Genomic DNA, 20,556 nt, shown 5'->3' with positions numbered 1-20,556 from the left:
ATTATATATTTATCTTCTTACACTGATGTGAAGCTACAATTTCAATTTCTTGCCAGTAACAATTAACAGGTCTGGTGGGCTGAAGAGTATAGTATATATATATATATATATATATATATATATATATATATAGTTTTACCAATATCACAAGTGGTGGATCTTTAAGTACTTTGAGCTTTGGTGACTAATTTCCCGTTAATTGTTCGCTGTCATTTTGAAAAAAAAAAAAAAAAAAGCGTGCCAGGTGGCGACACCAGCGGGTGGAGCGGATTAAATGTAGGGCTTTGCAGCTGTGCTCTCTTTCAAAATACCAAAGCTGGACCAGAGGCAACACACTGACGTGAGTGTGTAAGACAGGAAAAATGACAAAGTGATAGACAGCGTGTCACGCAGTGAATAAGCCCTTGCCCGGAGGTGCATGACTTGCCATTAATACTGACAACATCAGCATGGCTTTTGGGGTCTGCTGACATGCCGTGGAATATTATTGCAAGATAATAAAGACTTAAAAGGAAGTTTTAAAACAATGGCAAAGAAGAACGCTGATCGTGCTACTCCAGAGGAGACATTGCAGGACGTTACATCAGGGCTCTGTTGAAACAGACTTTTTAGGTCTTCACGGGAGTTTTCAGAGCTTTCCAAACTCCACATCTACTTTTGGAAAACTAACTGGATTTTTATTTAATTTAAGTCAAAAAGTAAGAAGCCTAAGATTGAGTTTGGACAATTTCATGTCAATTACAGGGATACATTTTGAGAACATTAGAAGTTTCTCTGATTTTTAATCTTTACTTGCGTGCCAAAAAGAAATACATGTTGACATGTGAATATTAATGAGAGTGGGCTCGATGTTAAAAACTGTCATACAGAGACAACTGATGAAGCGTTTCATCAACACTGCCAACTGCCAGGGTGATGATGCCGATACAAGCACATGAGGCCACTGAATGGTTTGATAACTAAAGTTAGAAAGACTAACTTTAGTTAGTGTAGAAGGGGCTTTTTACCACCAACATCAAAACACAGACTGAAGTAATCCCATTGGTCCGTAAAGAGTGTTTCCTTCTGACAACAGAGTTGGACCTGGAGAACCAATGCCCAGATACCCGTAGGCTAATCTGTTCTAGCCTACAGGTAATGGTCATTGTTTCTCTGTATCCTTTGTATATCTCTTAATATTGTCTTTCATCTGAATCAAGTCCTGCAGTGTTTGGCTGGTGATGCTAACACAGGCAGCTGTGGCTTGCAGCGTTTCCATCCATGCTTAATTAATCCATGCTTATGATGCTGGTATCTTTTGACACATTTTTAAAATGCATTTTAATACATTTTTTATGACAAATACAGTCATATGAAAAAAGTTTTGACAGGACTCTATGCAGTCATGTGGAAAATGAACTACATCCCATGACAAACCTTCAGCAGTAATAATGAAGTAGTCTAATTTCTCTGCACTATCCCAAAGATGATGCGATGGAGTGTTTTTTCCCCTGTGTTTTAGTTCTTACCGCCATGCATATATTAGTAAATCAGATTCTGAACCTCAGGGCTTTTTCAGTATACATACAATCTACATATCATTTGTACTTTGCTACTATATAAAGAAAAATGGGAGTTATATAAAGCTTTAACAGGACTGTATAGATTCCTGTGAAAACTAGGTTTTATACTCTCTGTGGCACAGCCAGTCCTAGATCTTAGTCCCGTTTTGAGGAATGAAACTCAAGTATTTTATTGTCCCATCCTTGTTGGCATTTGCGGAATAGCACTCCATCCTCCCATTCAAATATGACGATTGCTAGACTCAAAAATCACGATGGTGATGAGCACAGAGCTAAAGTCGAGGCTTCAAAATGGGATTTCACAAACCTGTGGCTGACACAGCATGGGTACCCTCATATATGAGCTCGTCCTAGTAAGCATATTTCTTGGGTTACTTAAATATCACTAAAACAATTTTGTGATCTTGCGGTGAAATACCAGCTGATAGTGACAAACCACATCTGGCATTGTCACACTTCAGTACAACTATGAAAAGATTGCCTTAGCACTGGCCTGTGAAAATGATCAAGTACCTTTTTGGTTTTTTTTTTTCTTAAAGCCATTTTCCTCCCATTTCTGGGAAATGGCATTGCTGTGGCTTACGACTAACTATGACCTTCAACATGCCCGGGATATGTCTGATCAATGTCTTTCACCCTCATTTCTGGATATCTCTCTGGAACTAATAAAGGCATTAAAATGCACTTCTGTATTACATAAGTACTATATCAAAGCTCAGTCTTGCCCACAAGGCAATATTTCACCATGCCAGTGGGGAAATTTAGCCCCGTGGTGATGGCCCACAGAAGTGTTTGTTAGCTGTCTCTGACTTGACATCCTGAACTCCACTTCACACTGTGGGCGTGCATAAAGGAAAGTTTTCCTCAAACTGCAATTAAACCACCAAGGAAGTGGTGTTAGTGAACGTGGAAGAGTGAGCTCCTTTAGCAGTAACCATCAGCAACTCCTGCTCTGTAACAAGAGAACGTGACAAGACTTTTTAACCCTCCCCCCACAGCAGATTTAAGAAAGGTACGTCTGCTTCAGGGCGGAAAGGTGAGACGAGGAGGGAGGCCTGTCTCTTTACTTACTTAATCTGTGGGTAGATTTATATTTTATGGGCCTAGTGCAGGATAGACTGAAGTATTTTGGGTAAATGAACTTACACTGTCCATGCTATGTTTTTTGCAAGAAATGCCAGGTTAACTGAGTTAATGTATATTGAATGAGTCTCATTTAAGGAGCATAGCACAAGCTGGACACATCGACCCTGCAGTTCGTTGGGTATTCTCTGTGCGAACATCCCTTCTTATATTAGCTTATACTTTCACTGCAGCCTCTAAACATGAGCAAATTTACATCGGCTTTCAGTGCACTCAAGTGTTATGATTTATCCATCGTTTGACATGAAACTCATCCCCTAAGGCTTTTGTTGATTAAAATGTTTGTTGATTGCTTGTTAAACAACTTTTTTCTCAGCAGGGGTGGGTGCTGAGCCTTTCATTGTTTGGTCTCTGAAATGAAGTGGATTTGGAGATTAGGAGAAAAGATGAGGACAAGAACAGAACATTAATTGATGTTTTTGCACAAAAAGCTCATTTACATCAGCGCTGAATACTGACATATATAAAACAGAAATAACAGGGTTTAGAGTAGATATGTGTCCTGAATGATTTATAGAGCTGGCGTGTTGAGCATCAGCTGCGATGCTTCAGACTGGTGTGGCGCTGCAGCAAGCTGCTGCAGCTGACTTCCTGAGAGGAGTTTGTAGACTCTCATCCAATTGCATTGTCAAGGACAACTGCCTCATTTCCATAAAGCCTTCAAGAAGAATTCAAGGTCTGTTTTCCAGCATGCTGGATTTAATCTTTAACCAACCAAGACCTGGGTGTTCAAATATGTCTTACCTCTGCCAAGGTTTATCTTCACATCCGTCTTTTTTTGTGCATTTTTTTTTTTTTTTTTTGCATGTTTGTATTTCTGGTCAGGAATGTTGGATGAGCAGCGACACAAGTCAAGGTCTCTTTTTACAAATTCCAGTAGCTGCTTTAAATCACAATAATAAAAAGCAGGTGTTGAATATTCACTTGATGACAACAGCAGGTTTGCCAAACATTGCAGTTCCTGTATTGGCCACTAGAGCCTGGCTACATGTTTACAGCTGTGTACAAAACACTCTTGGATCTCCACAGGTAAAACTAATTGAACTTGACTGGTCTATGAAACAAGTTCAGCAAATCCACGATACTGTTTTGTTATCAGGCTGGGCTTAACTGTACCCTAACATCGTCAAGACACGTGGGGATCTGACACATCTCTAGCAAGCAGGCTTAGCTTACTTGCAAAGTTAAAGGCTAAGGCAATATTTTTTAGCATTACCAAGGAGTATCACAGTAAATCGGTAGATCTCACTCCACTCAGCACAGTGAAGAGACGTATTTCTAACAGAGCTTAAATTCATCATCAGAAGGTGAGCACAAAGGGTCAGTGCAGAGGTCCGTGTGCCTGCCTGTTTTTTGTGATCGTGCAGACTCATCCTCGGAAAGTTTACATTACAATGCACCAATTACACGTGTAACCTCATCCAGAACATATCAAGGCTTTACAGCTGATCGCAAAATATCCAGGAGGGAGGACAAAAATTAAAACACTGACTGCAAAAGTGTCATCCTCTCAGAGATCCACATCAAATTCTCAAATATTCTCACCACACTCAAAGTTTGTAAAGGTAGACTGCATTGACAGGGGCTTGGTTTTACTCACCTGTGGCAATAGGACTGAAACCACCTGAATCCAAAGATTAAAACCTTGATGATACTCTGTTGTGGCATGGACACGGACAGCTGGAGACACGAGGCAGAGTAGTCATTCCTGTTATCCCTCTTGATAACAGGGGCCTGGGCTAACTGTATAGCTGGTAGATTAAAATATAAATTCTCATGAGAGAAATTCACGCGGTCACAAAAAGCAGGCAGGTATACAGATGTCCAGCCGGAACGTCAAGTCACTCGGATCCAAGGAGACCCTAGTGGACTCATGGATTCAAAAAGTATAACAAAGGAATATAAGAAAGGCCAATCCAAAGCATCATCAAGAATCCTCAAAATAGGATCATGTTTGTGATAAAAAGTGTGTTTCCAGGCTTTCCTAGTTTGATTCATTTCCTCAACATCTGTGCGACTTCTTGTACTTCCACCCGTTTGCTGTTACCTGCTGAAGAGTTTTGAAGAATAATTATTTAAAATATCTCAAAGACACATGTTTTTGTTGTCGTAGGAGCTCCCGTGTTTAATTAATACTGAGCCGCCACAATGCACATTATATTAGTGTTATTCACACTGACAGTGTAACAACAAGCCTACTTCCTCTTTCTGCACCCTAAGCTGAGCATTCCAATTCCAGGGTTAATTACCAGCCTTTTAATGTTTTCACCCTGTGAGTGAATGTGTGAGTATTTCAAAGTGTGGTCCTGGAGACACCTGCTGTAGTTTGGAGTACTTTAGATCTGGGTTTAATGTTAAATGAAAACATCCTTCTGGGTGGGGTAGAAGGTAAATTGTCACAGCCTGGGGGATCAGCAAGGCACTGATCATTATGCTCCTATCTCTTGCTCTCTTTCTCTCTCTTTGTTTCTCTCTCTCTCTCCTGTTTTGCCGGGGTGGAACTCATGGTGGGTTCACGCCCTGGGCCCACGCCTCCCTGTATTGGAAATACCTGGACCTCATCAAGACCAGCTGGTACTTAAGAGAGAAGAGGTCTGTTGTTCAGTGCTGGATCGTTCTTAAACTCTTGTCAGTAACAAGTTCAAGCCAAGGTTTCTCGTGCCTGTGTGCTCGATATTAACGTGTGCATCTTTGTACCTAGATTTCCCGGACCCATCCCTGTGTTTCCTCGAGCAGTGTGTGGAAGGAGCGACTGGTCATTAGTGGAGAGAGAGGGTGTGATTCCCCGGATTCCTGGAGCCCTGCCCCCTCACATCTTGTATATAGCACTATCCCCGCACAGCCTGTAAATACACTCGGTGAAGAAACTGTAAATAAACTTTCATTGTTAACTCGCAACTCAGGAGTCCTGCGTGTGGATCCTCAAGGGCAACCTGTGACAGGCATCATGACTGCTGTGATCCAATTACAGGATGGGCTGTAAGACATTCATCTTAAGGATCTATGAATTCTAATAAGTCACTGAAGTACAGTTAGGTACTTGTCAGACAGGCCCTTGATTCCAACATATAGCTGGAAAACAGTATTCAACAATAACAAACATAATGATTCATGCAACAGATGGTATGGCTCCCACAGAGCCTTGATAGTCCAGATGATATTATATGAAAAGATGGCAGCAAGTACTACACTCTGAATCCACACAAGAATTGAAGCAAGTCCTTCAAGACACGTGGGAAAACTTCCTGTCAAGGTACCTTGAAAAAGTTCACTTGTACTTGTACCCAAGAAAAGTGGGAAAGAGCAAAAGGTGCTCACAGAAGTATAGTTTGTGAAATTGTTGTTAACACCAACTTCACTGATACATAAAAGCATCCTCTCACTGTTCTTTAGTGCCTAAGATCTGTGCACACTACTGCTGCAAATGCTTATGCATTAGTAAACAGCTGCCTGACCCAAACCAGCTGCGGTCACAGGTCAGGTCTTTGTTATTAGAGAACCGATTAGACCCTCTAAAACCTTTAGTCCAAACATTTAAACTTCGGGAAAATTAGCACCTCTAATTTCCTTTTTGGTGTGAGTGTGAACACGTTTGTCCGACTATGTGTGTTAGCCCTAACTATAAGATGATTGGTAGGCTCCAGGCCCTTGTGACCCTGAGCTGGATAAGTGGTTCAGAGAATGGATGGATGCAGTATTTGGCATTTCTTTTAAAGTCCATCTTTTCTTAGCCTCTCCTCCAAAATAGTACCCCACTCTGCATTCCCAGGCACTTAGAGGTACTGTATATTAAAACCAGCTGATGATCTTTTGCCCTGTGCACACAGATAGATCAGCATGTAGATTCTGAGAGTGCAGATAAAGGCATACACTAGCATACGTGGTTGTTGAAGATCTAAGGCAAAAATCCATTAATTTATTTGTGTGATTTCATCTGCGGAACAATATTTGTTTCTCGTGAGTCGATGGGAGATGAAAGCTGAAGACCAGAGATAATCTGATGATGTTTTATTAAAATAAAAGTATGGAAACAGCACATTTTTAAAATAATAATTTGATATAAGCTTTGAAGGGAGGCCTTACAGATGATTGTTATGAAACTAATGTTGTCTAAAGAGAATTTTTCAAGTATTGATTTTGCTGTGGTATTATAATAATTGCTTTAAAATGGACATTCTCTTACTCAGTGGGTTGTGCCGACATCATTGATAATGTGTATTCTGCTTTTCAATTCCACTCTATGTCTAAGCTGAGCTGCATAACAGATGAAGTTCTATCCAAACTACAGGGAAGTCAAATTTCAGCAATTTCCTTAATTGTCAAAAATTGATAAAACACAGGTATATGTGCGTTCACGATAAAAGCTTTGTTTAACAGGGCTCCTGCAGGGAATGGGCTCGGGCAAAGTCAATTTGGAATTTTAAAAATTAGCTGTGACTGCTTATTTATTAAATTATTCAAAAATCTAATTATGGAATATAAAAAAACATGGAAATTACTTTGAACTGCCGCCGTTTGTCCTTACTGAACAAAAAGGTCAAACGAGATTTAAAAAGTGAATTAGTCAGCGACGGGACACACATGGACTGATGGGTATTAGAGCCACAACTGTGGCCTTAAGTAGAAATCTGTTTGACACAATATTAACAACAGGAGGACCACCTGGTCTTGTCTTCCTGTTGTTAATATTGTGGCCACGAGTTTGACACTATGGACACTGATTGTGCGAACTATGTAATTTACAGATCTTGGCATTATTATTTTGTTGTAGGACTCCCAGTATAAAAAGTCTGGGAAAAAACGAGATGAAATTGCTCACAAACAGGGTGTCACACCAAAAACCTCCTTTTATTGATTTAGCTATGAATTTAGCCACCGTGGCTAAATTGATAGTCATGGTGGTCCATAGTTTGCATGAAGGACGAAGACTTGGCAGAATGAACTCGCCATTTCATTCTTAGCGAGATAGTGAAAGTTGAAAAAGTGTGACGTAAACTGGAAACGGGACCTGTTTGCTTTCTCACTATTTCTCTGCATTTTTCACAGTTTCACTACCACTCTGAGAGTACGTCACTAATTCACCTGTAATTTGCAGCATTGTCATCGCAAACATTCAAAGAAGTCCCTTTTTTAGTGCAGCACCTCGTTTTAATTAAGTTAATGCTAGCACCCTACAGAATATACACTTTTCTGCAGCGACTGGCAGTTACGAGGAGGTCACTGACTGATCTCTTGTTCTGTGTTACTGGGACATGAGCAACTGATTTCACAGCAGCTATTAGCAATCAACTCCAGCAACTACGCATTTTTTCCCAGCAACCACTGGTTGACAGAATGTTGCTAACTGGGTTCTGTGTGACTGAGGCCATAGTGTCCTGCACTGAAAAGTGAAGCAAAGTACCTTAAGTTTTGTTAAGTACCAACAGCAACTCCTGGTCTGAAAAAGAGGTCAGACTGTACAGGCATCTAAGCGAAAACAACTCATCTCGTCAGATCAAGTCTCAAGTAGTAGTTTCATTTCCTATTTAACACAACATGATTTTTCAGTTTATACTCAACATGGTAGCCAAAAACGTCAGTGAAGTGGTTAGCATGAATTTACTTTGTCCCATCATTGCACAATCAGATCCACAAAAACCAAAATGGTCAGCTAGAGACTTTAAAAGTGGGACGTAGGTGGCATCACTGGGGCATGTTCCTGTAATATTCTCATGCTGAAGTATAAATATTCATAAAGTCAGATTTAGAAGAGTTTTAGTCCACACTCTGGTTTGTAAACAAAAGAAACATTTTTGTTGTTCCTGTAATAAGAGAGACAGAAGAAAGTCTTAATAATGTGATTTTTTTAGCCTCAAATTTAGATTTCAGATTCAAATGTTGTAATCAAACAGGAAATCATCATTTTAATGAGCACAGTGTAGAAAGTTACACTTAGTTATTTGAACAATTCTATCTTTTGGTCCTTTTTGGTGACTTCCCACCTTTGTCATTCTGGCAGTGATACACTAAAATTCTAAAACTGAACTGGATCTCTCCATCAGGGTGTGCGTTTTAATGCGTTCGTCCTTTCTTTTGTTGTAAGGGTTTAGGGTTAGATAAAGTGGCCTAGTGGATTTCAATGAAGTGAAGACAATGAACCCTCCTTGACTAACATGTGAATGGAAACATTCCTACAAGTGTGTACGCACTGTTAGTAAATGAGGCCAATTGCTCTTCGTCATGTCCCTGCTTTGATCAGTCCCACCAGATAACAGAGAGAGGCTGGAAGCCATGAAGAAGGCACCGCCACTATAAATAATTCCACTTGGAGACTGGACTGTTTATAGCATCAGCTCCACAATTCAGTAACCAGGACAAGCGTCTGAGTATATTTTTCCAGGGCAGATAGAAAAGGGACAATAAGCTTCCCAGCTTTTCTTCTTAAATTGAATTGTGAAGCAATTTACCTCATGAAAAAAGCATAAAATTGCAGAGTATTTGCTGTAATATGTTCACCTAATTAGAAATAGATTTGTGAGTTCTCTGAGTTTATGATTTATGAGATAGTGCATTGCACAATGTTGAGTAATCCCAAAGCACAGTTTTCTTGTTTTGTACTTCTTTTATTTTACTTTATAGCTGGATAATGTAAAGACATACTCTCATGGCAACAGCGTAAACTTAATAAGGTGAAATATCCTGTAAGGTTTTGGTACTGTTCAGTGAATAAGTGAAAGCAACAAACGTTCTTTTCTTCTGCCACTTAACAGAGGCAAAGTCAAATGCTGCCGATCGTCTCAGGCACAACAGGCCAGCGGCGGACACTTGCAGGTATCACAGGCTGCTCATCTCTCCATGGGGAAAACAGGGCATTGCAAACATATCTTCTCTTTCTTGTCTCGGTTCTTATATGTTAGAACTTGGCACAGGGTAAGTGCTGGTCCCTCTGTTTATCTCTTCAAGGCTGAGGTGCTGGCACAATAAATTCCACCCAGGTGTATTGTAAAAGTGATCTTCCTTTATATCAGGAAACACCGCAGCAGTTTTGCTCTGACACAAATATCTTGGTTTCGGTCCTTGTAAAGGATAGGCAATAAGCCAAATGGGGCAGAGAAACAGGTCAGCTGCAGGTGCTGCTCAAGATGGAACTGTTCCAAACTGGCGAGTCCTTCGCTGTGGATCATGTGCTATAATTAGACTGCAAATTGAGTGAACATGCTGTCGGTGAAATATGTGTTTTCATGCAGCTAACATTGGGGCATATTAACTCAAACAGAGCTTCAAATGGTCCTTTTGTTCCAGTTTTCCGACACAGACGGTTTACACACTGCAGGCTCCCAACATCTGATTTGAAGATGTTCCTGAATATGGATGAGTGGCTCAGAGCAGCAAAACAAAATCAAAACATTAAACTTACTGGCCAGAAAACAGTGACATAAAACAGCAGCATTCTAGGCCTTGGGAGAATTGCAGTCATTTTATATTTACGGATTGGTTTGTCAATAAAAGCAGCAAAAATGCATTGAAAGGATGTTAAAAAAAGACGGCTCTGTCAAACATCCAAACAAGGTTTGCTTTTGGCTGTAAAGTGAAAATTGAAAAACCATTTTTCAGGTCATTGAAAATACGCTGAGAGAAAGACTTTCCTTTAAATGTGGCTGTCAAGTTAAAGAAACTCCCTTCCATTCATTTTCATAAGCACCTGGTTCACTCGGATATCCCAGCAGCTTGTAAAACTTCACACACCAGACTGGAGCATGCACTTCTTGGATCAGCTGTGCCCTACAGCAAGTAGTCTTATTTGTCAGACAGGTGCATAAAAGATGATACAAAGCCATCTACATCACAAGCACAGTGTCATTCAAAGTGACTACATCTATAACTCCAGTATCCAGATTGATTTTGCACTTCATAGCAGGCTGTAAACCTGCTTTTTAATGCCGTAAAGTTGGACGTTTTAAAAATGGAGCCAGCTACAAGTGGCCACTGGACGAACTACAGCTTTTGGAGCTGCGCTGACTGCTTTTTAGCAGGTTTGTTGTGGGACAGGAATCTTTTCTTCTGTCTTTATTATTCAGGTAATTTCAACTTGTTACTGAGATAGACTTATGCTACAATCCTAGCCTGCACCGTAGCAGTTAGGGGTGGGTGAATTATTTCAAATCTTGATAGCATAGAGACCAATGCTGGTATAGATATCGAATCAATGCTTTTCTCTTCTAACTTCACTACTTTGCTCCCATTCATCAGAAAGTAGACATGACTGTGCCAACACTGCAAACTTTGCTCCGCCCCCTCCTCCCTTCTCTGTTGTGTTTAATTGTCCGGCAGTCATGTGACTGCAGCTCTTAAGTAACAAAAGTGATTTAAAGACAGACACGTATAGATTCCAGGTCTCCAAAAAAAACGAGTTTCAAAATAAAAGATGGCTGAAAGGTGTTTTATTGCGCTAACTAATTATTCTGGAAAGTAAAACTCACTCTGTAATTAAACTATGTTCAGATTTAATGGTGATTCATCTCACAAATCATGACACACCACTCTCCCATACATAAACTTTCTAAATAAGTGTCGGTAATGGTATTAGAATTACTAGCCCATATTAACTTACTATCAGCTCTGTTTCGCACACTACTAGCAACAGGTTATGCTCCAGATTAGAGTTAGGGGTATGAAATTAGGGAATACTTACCTGTCAGTTCTCCAGAAAAGCTGAAAGAATTAAAACTAAAATGGTCTTTTAAACATTCATTTAATTATAATCCATCAGATTCTCCCAGGTCTTAACGACACAGTTGGAGTGTTGATAAATCTGTTCACTGAAACGATCGCCATTTTTTGCCAGCTCTCTTTCCAGACTTCAAATACACTAAACTTCATTAAAAAAAACAGCTCTCAGTCTCAATCTTACTGACCACAATGTTTTAAAGCACACACACATTCATACAGTGGTTTTAATACTAAACTGCTTTTTTGTCTCACATCTGGAGCAGCTGTGCTGTTTCACACTGTATCACATGTTTAATCTCCTTGTACTTTTAATGGAATTGTCTTGATGCATTCTTAATCATCCAGGAAAGTAAATCTCCAAAAGTTGCTTCTGTTCATCTGGACGTAGTGTTTTGTGGGAGAAACGTTTCGTCACTCATCCAAGTGACTTCTTCAGTCTCAGCTGACTGCAGGTTTCCCCAATTTTATAAACAGTACATTTGCATAATGACTGAAACCAGCCCACTGAAGGAACAATGGGCTGGGAGGTCAGTTCCTTCACCCTTTAAGACCTACCATAGAACCAAGTCCGCCAGAGCTTACTTTATATTTTTACATGCTGTAGCGCCATTTCTGGAAGCATTTCAAGTTGCTATACATCAATACAACTGTTATAGCCCATATTTTAATAATATGTATGCATTAAGTCCATAGTAACTACATTAATTGCAAAAAAGTGCAATAAACTACAAAAAAATTGAAAATCATTTTTGTTTTTTTTACATATATTTCTACTTGGAGAAATTTAAGAGGTTTATCCCTCAAAACTTTAAATACAAAAAAGTTGCAAAAAATAGTTTACAACAACAGGAAATTTATTTTGAGTGTCTTCATAGTTTTATTTTTGAGATACAGCAATTTTTATATACTGCAGGAAAAATGAAAAACAATCCTATGACGCAAATTTGCAGAGAAAACAGCATGTGCATCAAAATAAACTATTTCCAGCAGTGCAATTCGAGTTCTAAGCATCCCAGAAACTATTCAGAAAAGCATAAAGTCAAACATGACTTATAAAAACACCAGTATAGGCTTTTAAGGCCTACAAGTAAAAAAACTACATTTTTCGCGAAAATGACGTCACTTCCGGTTTCGGGCAGGAAATGGCGGACATGCCATTGTTGGCGCTGACGTCTCTTTCAATGTGGGAAGTGTTACGAACAGCTGATCGGATCGGCAAAACGGATTTCTGGAATATTATGTTCTTGTTCCTGCAAGCGCTTTTTATGCAATTTTTGCAAAGCTATATGTGGAAGGAAACCGTGACCTAGGACAAGCTGATGGCATAAGATGTAAATACAACTCCTCCGGTTTCATATGCAAAAAACAATATTGCGCTAGCTTACACGGTTCTGGTTCTACAGGGATTTAAAAATAATTACGCAAAACAGAGCGTGCCCGCTCCGACCGGCTTTAAAGGGTTAATCTTAATTATGCAAATTCTCATGACCATTGATCAACAACCACCGACCAAAACCCACTGATCAATGGCCATGAGTACCATTCACAGAGAGTTGGGGAATGGCTGCAATCACAGCATTGTAAGATGGTGAAAGATGAACCCTTAGGCCCCCTCCTCGATTCAGAGATGGTCTTTCCCTTTTCACGTAAATGGCCTCCTTGACTCCGCGCTCAAACCAGCGTTCCTCCCTGTCCAAGATGTGTACATCCTCATTCTTGAAAGAGTGTCCACTGGCCTGTAGGTGTAAATAGACTGCAGAGTCCTGGCCTGACAAGGTAGCTCTTCTGTGTTGTGCCATCCGCTTCACCAGAGGTTGTTTGGTTTCCCCGATGTATAAATCCTGGCAATCCTACATGGAAGAAGTGGAAAAGAGGGCTTTGCTATCCTACCCTGGAACACCACCAAGCCATTGGTTCAGATATGTGGATGACACCTGGGTGAAAATCAAATCTCAGGACGTACTACATTTCACCGATCACATTAACTCGGTGGACCGACACATCAAATTCACCAGGGAGGATATGAAAAGTGGCAGGTTAGCCTTCTTAGACTGTGAGATTTCCATCAGTAATGGGGGACATCTAAAAGCTGACGTGTACCGTAAACCTACACATACGGATCAGTATTTAAGGTTTGACTCTCATCATCCACTGGTCATTAGGACGCTACAACACAGAGCGAACACCATCCCCACTGACACAGCGGCCAGGGAGGCTGACGAACAGCACATCAAGAAGACCCTGAGTAAATGTGGTTATCCCAGCTGGACTTTTGTCAAAGCTGGAAAGGCGCCTAAAGAAAGCTCCAGCCGATCCAGGAGAGAAGGATAACCGCTGCCCAAGCGAAAACCTGTAGTGATCCCATATGTGTCAGGAGTATCAGAGCAGTTGAGACACATTTTTTCTAAACACCGGGTCTCTGTGGCTTTTAAACCCCAAAACACGCTGCGCCAAAAATTGGTCCACCCCAAGGATTGGGTCCCCCGACACAAACAGAGTAACATAGTGTACGCTGTTAAGTGCAGGAGGATTGCCAGGATTTATACATCGGGGAAACCAAACAACCTCTGGCGAAGCGGATGGCGCAACACAGAAGAGCTACCTCGTCAGGCCAGGACTCTGCAGTCTATTTACACCTACAGGCCAGTGGACACTCTTTCAATGATGAGGATGTAACATCCTGGACAGGGAGGAACGCTGGTTTGAGCGCGGAGTCAAGGAGGCCATTTAAGTGAAAAGGGAAAGACCATCTCTGAATCGAGGAGGGGGCCTAAGGGTTCATCTTTCACCATCTTACAATGCTGTGATTGCAGACATTCCCCAACTCTCTGTGAATGGTACTCATGGCCATTGATCAGTGGGCTTTGGTCAGTGGGTTTTGGTCGGTGGTTGTTGATCAATGGTCATCAGAATTTGCATAATTAAGATTAAGGAACTGACCTCCCAGCCCATTGTTCCTTCAGTGGGCTGGTTTCCGTCATTATGCAAATGTACTGTTTATAAGATTGGGGAAACCTGCAGTCAGCTGAGACTGAAGAAGTCACTTGGATGAGTGACGAAACGTTTTTCCCACAAAACGGTACGTCCAGATGAACAGAATCAACTTTTGGAGTTTTAATGGAATCATTTCTACTTTGTTTATAAAAACAGAGGCTCTGCTGCCAGCACACTTATCCATTATTGTGATTGGTCAGATGCAGCCATCGCCAAGATATCCCAGGTATGCTGACTTTGCTTTATAGTACAGGGCACTGGTGTGTGAGAGAAGCAGCAGCAACAGGAAAGGGAGTTAGTCCTTTACTAAAAGTTGTTATTATTAAACGAGAAAGAAGAGCCACCCAGTGAAAAGTGAGCTTAGTAATGATTAAATAAATAAGATCTTATTTATTTTTATTTATTTAGGGATATCCTCCTGACATCCATTCATTCTCTGCCACTTATCCTTTTCAGGGTCTCTGGAACATATCCCAGCTGTCTTGGGGCGAGAGGCAGGGTACAAAGCATATAGTTCAATAATGTCCATTACAGAGGACATAATGAATAGGCTGGTTCTCAGCAGGATATGAGTCTCCAGTTGGAACTGAACCAGTGACTTTTTGCAATCGGCTAACCACTACACCATTGTAGGCACGGTTGTAATTGATACTGATATTGGTGAATATCAGCATTGTTTCAAAAGTTAACAGCTGATAACTCTGCCATGCTATTTTTCCTCTTCACCAGTGTTATTATTAACATTACTAAGAGTTCAACAACTAGTACTAGTACCCTAACTACTTAACTTGTAATTCTTGCATGAAGCATAGTCTGCACTGCAGTCGTTATGTTCTCCTAACAGCAGATATATACTTTTCGTTGTAACAGTCTTGGGAAACGGCACCACTCTAATATCTTTTCCCCCCTCTGAACACACCAAAGAACTCCCAGAAGGCAAGATATCAAAACAGACATTGCAGGAAAGAAGCCTTTCAAATTAAATCGTACTTCAAGAGCACCTATTCCAGGTAATGGGCTTTCAAGCATTTGGTGAGCGTCATCGACTCCAGAGCTGAGAATCAGGACAGGGATGAGTCCATCTAAAGTACACAGTTTTGAAGTTTTGAAAATTCACAGTCACACAGTGGCTTTCGGTCTCAGTGGCAGCTGTTTGGATGTATGAGATGCAATCGCAGGACGTCATATGACCAACATTATATATAATTTACCTTGAACTGTTCGCCACAGTATTGTATTTTCTATTGCCTGTGGCTGCTCTGAAGGTATTCTTTGGGAATAAAAAAAAGGGAAACAGGAAAAAGAAGCGTTCATATCCTTGCTTGTATTTACTAAAACTGCATTCATTTGTAGCACTGTATGTTTGCCTGTAGTTTCTGCTGTTCCTCATTTCCTTTTTCTTTAAAATAAAATCATGCAATTTGTTATGAGCAGATTTATATGAGCACGTTTCATGACAGGAGGCTCTATAGTGATTTTTAAAGAAAATATGCTGGTCCAGCTCACATAGAGTACAAAGGTGATTGGATTGTGAATATCAGGGTGAATCAATACCACTGTCACAGAAACACTTAGGAATAATCACCGCAGTCACCGAGCAGCAGGAAGAACAAATCATTATCATTTTTCGCTGGGGATTGTCATCCTCTTCTCCAACCTGCTAGTTCAATAACATGAAGAATAGAAGCGGGCATGTGTGGCACTCCCATAGTTTTGATTTATTTAACAGATAATGGGAAACAAACGAAAAGGCATAGCAGTGGAGACTTTTGTCTAGACAGAAAGAGAAGAGGAAGACGGTTAGTCTGTGGTTTGTCGGAGCATTATTCTCTGTGATAACAACAGTTGGTTTTGTGTGTTAGTGGGGGTTCTTGTCACTGCACCTTCTCACAATCATCCACAAAACCAATTATAGCAATTTTGAGAAGAAACCATATTTACAGATGGATTCATGTGCAGTTATGTGAGAAATGAAACCAATAAGCCTGGTAATGTCTGCTAAAGATTGCGACTGTCATGCCTCCAGAGTTTGCACTCTCTCTTGTTATGTATCATGTTTGCTTTGACTTGGCTGTGCCCTCTGATGTAGGACACACCAGGAAGTGAGAGTAAGGTGTAGGGAGCTATGTTGAGGATAAAGTCAGAGTTTGCATGTTACAGAGAAGGCTGTCTCTTTACCCTGCGAGTAGTTGATGCTGAACACTTAACCTGATCCACAGCAGGTTATATTCAGATATTCAGATACATTTAGAGTTTGAGTCACTGATTGTTTTAATAGCAGCAAGTTTTGAGTGTTATATGGATTTGTCTTTTCATAAATGCAACCCGTTGAGCTGTAATCGAGCTGAACGAAGCCCTGCTGTAACGTTACAGCAGCAAGTGATTTCTGTGTCTCCTTTATAAGGCTATGGGAGAGTGAAACACCTGAACACACTGATTAACCTGTAATGCTTAAATGGAATCAGTTTAAAGTATCTAATATTAGTGCAGCTGTCATATTTAATATGCACAGCACTGAGTGCGGGAAAATAGATATTTTTTGCTTGGTAAGCTCGTAATGATCATGAATTAACACTGTTACCAATTTTCTGCAGCATTACTCTGATGCCTTATTTGTGACAACCATGTTATATTTTACTGTTATATTTGTCATGTTCCTTGTACATATTTATCAGCTGCTCCTCTGATAACGTCTCTGGCTGGAGTGGTCGGCACTCAGCTGATGGATTTTGTGCAGAAGAAGAGTGAAATGACACATCAGACATCCCTGTTTATGCAAGTGTTCACAGAGCCTGTTCGAGAAAGTCCGGGTTTGGGACAGGTTTTGTTAAGCCAGTTATTCCAAATAAAGCCTGCCTATGTTGAACTTGCTTTAGAGTACACTCTTCTAGTTTCAGCACCTTAATAGACCGGCACACGCGCTCTTAATGAACAGTTGATCAAGCTGCAGTATATAAACCCCTGCCCTTTTGCTCACTCCTCGCTGCACAGTTCAGTCACATCTTAGGATCTAGAATTTAACTCTCCTCTCCTTGTGTTGCACCAAAACACATCTGCCCGTCTGATCTGACCCGTCACACCTTTCTATCTGCGCTGGGTCCAGCAGTTCCACCTTCGCTACAGCCTCACATTTTACTTCTGCTTTATTGCCTCATGTCTGTATTTTGGTCCACCACCCTTCAACTTCAAATCCTAAAAGATATTTCTTTAAAAAAAGGGCCAAACTTCTAAGGATAAGTCCATCATGCCACATTTGCTTTTCTTCATGGATAAACTCCATAAATGTATAGGTTCACATAAATAAATACTTTGCCTGTTTGTATTTTAATCTAAGCAGAAACATCCCCTTTAAGTCAAACTTTATGTTTAAATAAAATGTGAATTTGTCTGCTTTGAGAGAACAGTAAGAAAATGGAAGGCCCCCCACCTTAAAGCTGTTATAAAGATGGGGTCTATGCAAAGATAGCAGAACCATTTTTATGCTTTTTCATGGGAACTTTTTTTTTTGGAGTCAGCCTCAGTAGGCACTTCCATGTTGGCTTCACTTCACATTCGAGGTTCCCACTTGTTCACAGTTTTAAAGTCCATCCAAAATTTTAGGATGTTTCAGTCAGGTAATTTTTACAAATGAACTTACCAACCACACTGTGAATGTGGTGAAAATAAAAAGACAGCTTTATAAAAAGGTATCCTTACAAGCTGAAGTAATTAAAGTCCAGCTGCTTTTTCTCTTAAAAGACAGCATCATCCTTAGAGCTTTAATAACCATCATCCCACTTCAAACCTCAGCGTATTTAATGCTTTTCCTTCCAACACTTCCATTTACCAATTTGCATACATAAAGACAACCTAATGCTGAAATGGCATCTTTAAAGTCATAAAATGTATCAAAGCGCACTGAAGCAAAACCTTTAATCAATTCTTGCTCAGAGAGAGCGTCTTTGTTTGGCCGTGGTAATAAAATTTGCTTGACAGAAAATGGACCGCACAGATAGCAGCTGACCTCGCCTTCCCTTGTAATGAAATTTCCAGGCATAGACCTGAGTGCGATCTACCACGGCCAGAGTGAGTCGAGACCGGAATGTGAGCTCACCTAATTTGATGAACACTGGCGTGATCCAAAACAGATGCAGTGCCTTTGAAGCCCCAGCACCACCTGAAACAGGCCACCAGCTGTTTGGATATATTGCGGCCTGGTAACTTGATTATACAACAGAACATTTTTTTTTTTGGCCAAGCATAGACACGTAACCAGTGTGAGTGTGAAAACACGTGTTCAAATTACCTATGATGCGCTGGCAACGCATTGATAAAATGGATGCTTCCAAAGGGACAGTTCGCTCAAATTAAGCCAGAGGAAAATTATATATCCCGGTTACGCAGAAAGTGTCATTTTGGACGGGACTCGTGATGTTTTTAATGGCACACTGATAAAAGGCAGGTGCAACAAATATAATTAAAGATGATCAAATGAATGACTCAACTCTTGTTTCCAGCCTGAGACGCACCTGTTCTGTGAAGACAATTCTGGTCGTTATGTTTTTCCAATTAAGCATCCACAGGTGAGGCGTTTTTTTTGGCCGTGGGATGCGCAAGTTGCTGTGCAGTGCTTCACTTTGTTGTGTTGTACTTGCAATTTATATTGGGCCTCTTTACTTAGATCGACAAGTGAATCATTGCTTAATAAATGGAGCTTTGTCATCGTGGATACATAGGGGATCCACTGAAGCACGCACCAGTAATGTGGCACTTTTAAACGGTCATGACAGGAGCACTTAAAATAAGGTTCAGTGAATCACAAGTAGTTCAAATCTTCAAGATGCATGGATATATGTTTCATATATGTTAACTTTGCTGACGTGTTCAGAGCGACTGTAGCAGTTGAAGTATGAGGGTGAAAAAAAGCAAAGCTCGAAGTGGTTTTTATCTCAGAGCCTGTGTAGGAAATCTTTGCTCCACTGTGATTTAGTCAAAGGCTTTCCCAGCACAGGAAGGTCACGCTGAAGCTCTGCGTGGAAGGAGACTTCTGCAGAGATGAACGCTGGAGATTAATCTTGTGACCTTGCTTTACCCAATCAAATCAGCTGCGTCCTAATTTGCAATAACAGAGGAGGACATTATGATGTATGCTGATTTGCTTGGTTATTAGTAACCGCATTTTTTGTCCTGCATAGCAAAGATGGGTAGAATGACACAGTGTGTACAGTTAATAGAAAAAAGTTTTACCTTTACTGTTGAGGACAGACAATGCTCTCAATCATTACACTGTAAAGAAGAGAGAGAGACAGAAATGTCTTGGCTCAGTCTTGAGTCTCCAGCATTGAGTCTTATTCATAGTGGTCAGTCATCTTAACGTAAGATGAAACAGATTTGAAATAGATCACACAGATTTTCTACGTTAGTTGAATTTCTGAATTTCTTTTTCGTTTCTCGCCCGTTTTACCTAACATGACAAAGTTGAGCAAATATAGGTCGCAATCTTTAAAACAGGGTGTTTAGGACTATAGATATGTAGGACTGGTAAAATTAATTAATTCTTTGACGTTACATGGTTTGGAGTTTGAAAAATTGGAAATAATAAGATGACAATATTGACTTGTACAATCATTTTGCATGCAGGTTTTCAAATGGCCATTTGAGGCTGGTTTCAGTTCACAAAGACTCGCAGTATAAACTGTCCAATGACGCGGGAGTAAAACTTGTTTTGGTCTCTATATATCATTTCCCAAGGAAATTGATCCAAATACTAATATAGATACCAACAATGGTATCACAGTATCACATCGATACATTTTTTCATCCTAAATTTTCAGTATGAATCCCACTGAACTGTGTTAAATACATTAGTATTATCATTTTTTTTAAATGAAAACCATACCTCAAACATGCACTATGAAAAATGCCTGAACCTTTTTCTGTTGACTGTCACATCAGTTCTTTATAGCCTATAGCACAGTTAAACAACAGAAGCTGACCCAAAATCCTTTAAAGGCAGGCACATATATATTAATGGTCTCTAAAAAAATACAGTAACAATATATAAGAAAAGATGACAGGTATTTTTTTTTTTTTTACTGTGTTAACTAATTATTGTGACGGGTAAAAATCACGTCACTGGTGTTTGGTGTTCATTAAAATGGGTACAGAA

The sequence above is a fragment of the Perissodus microlepis genome, chromosome 16 (assembly GCF_051167445.1).
Source record: "Perissodus microlepis isolate ML-2025 ecotype Zambia chromosome 16, ASM5116744v1, whole genome shotgun sequence".
Taxonomy (NCBI): Eukaryota; Metazoa; Chordata; class Actinopteri; order Cichliformes; family Cichlidae; genus Perissodus; species Perissodus microlepis.
The sequence above is the reverse complement of the archived record's forward strand: the minus strand, read 5'-3'. Positions refer to the sequence as shown.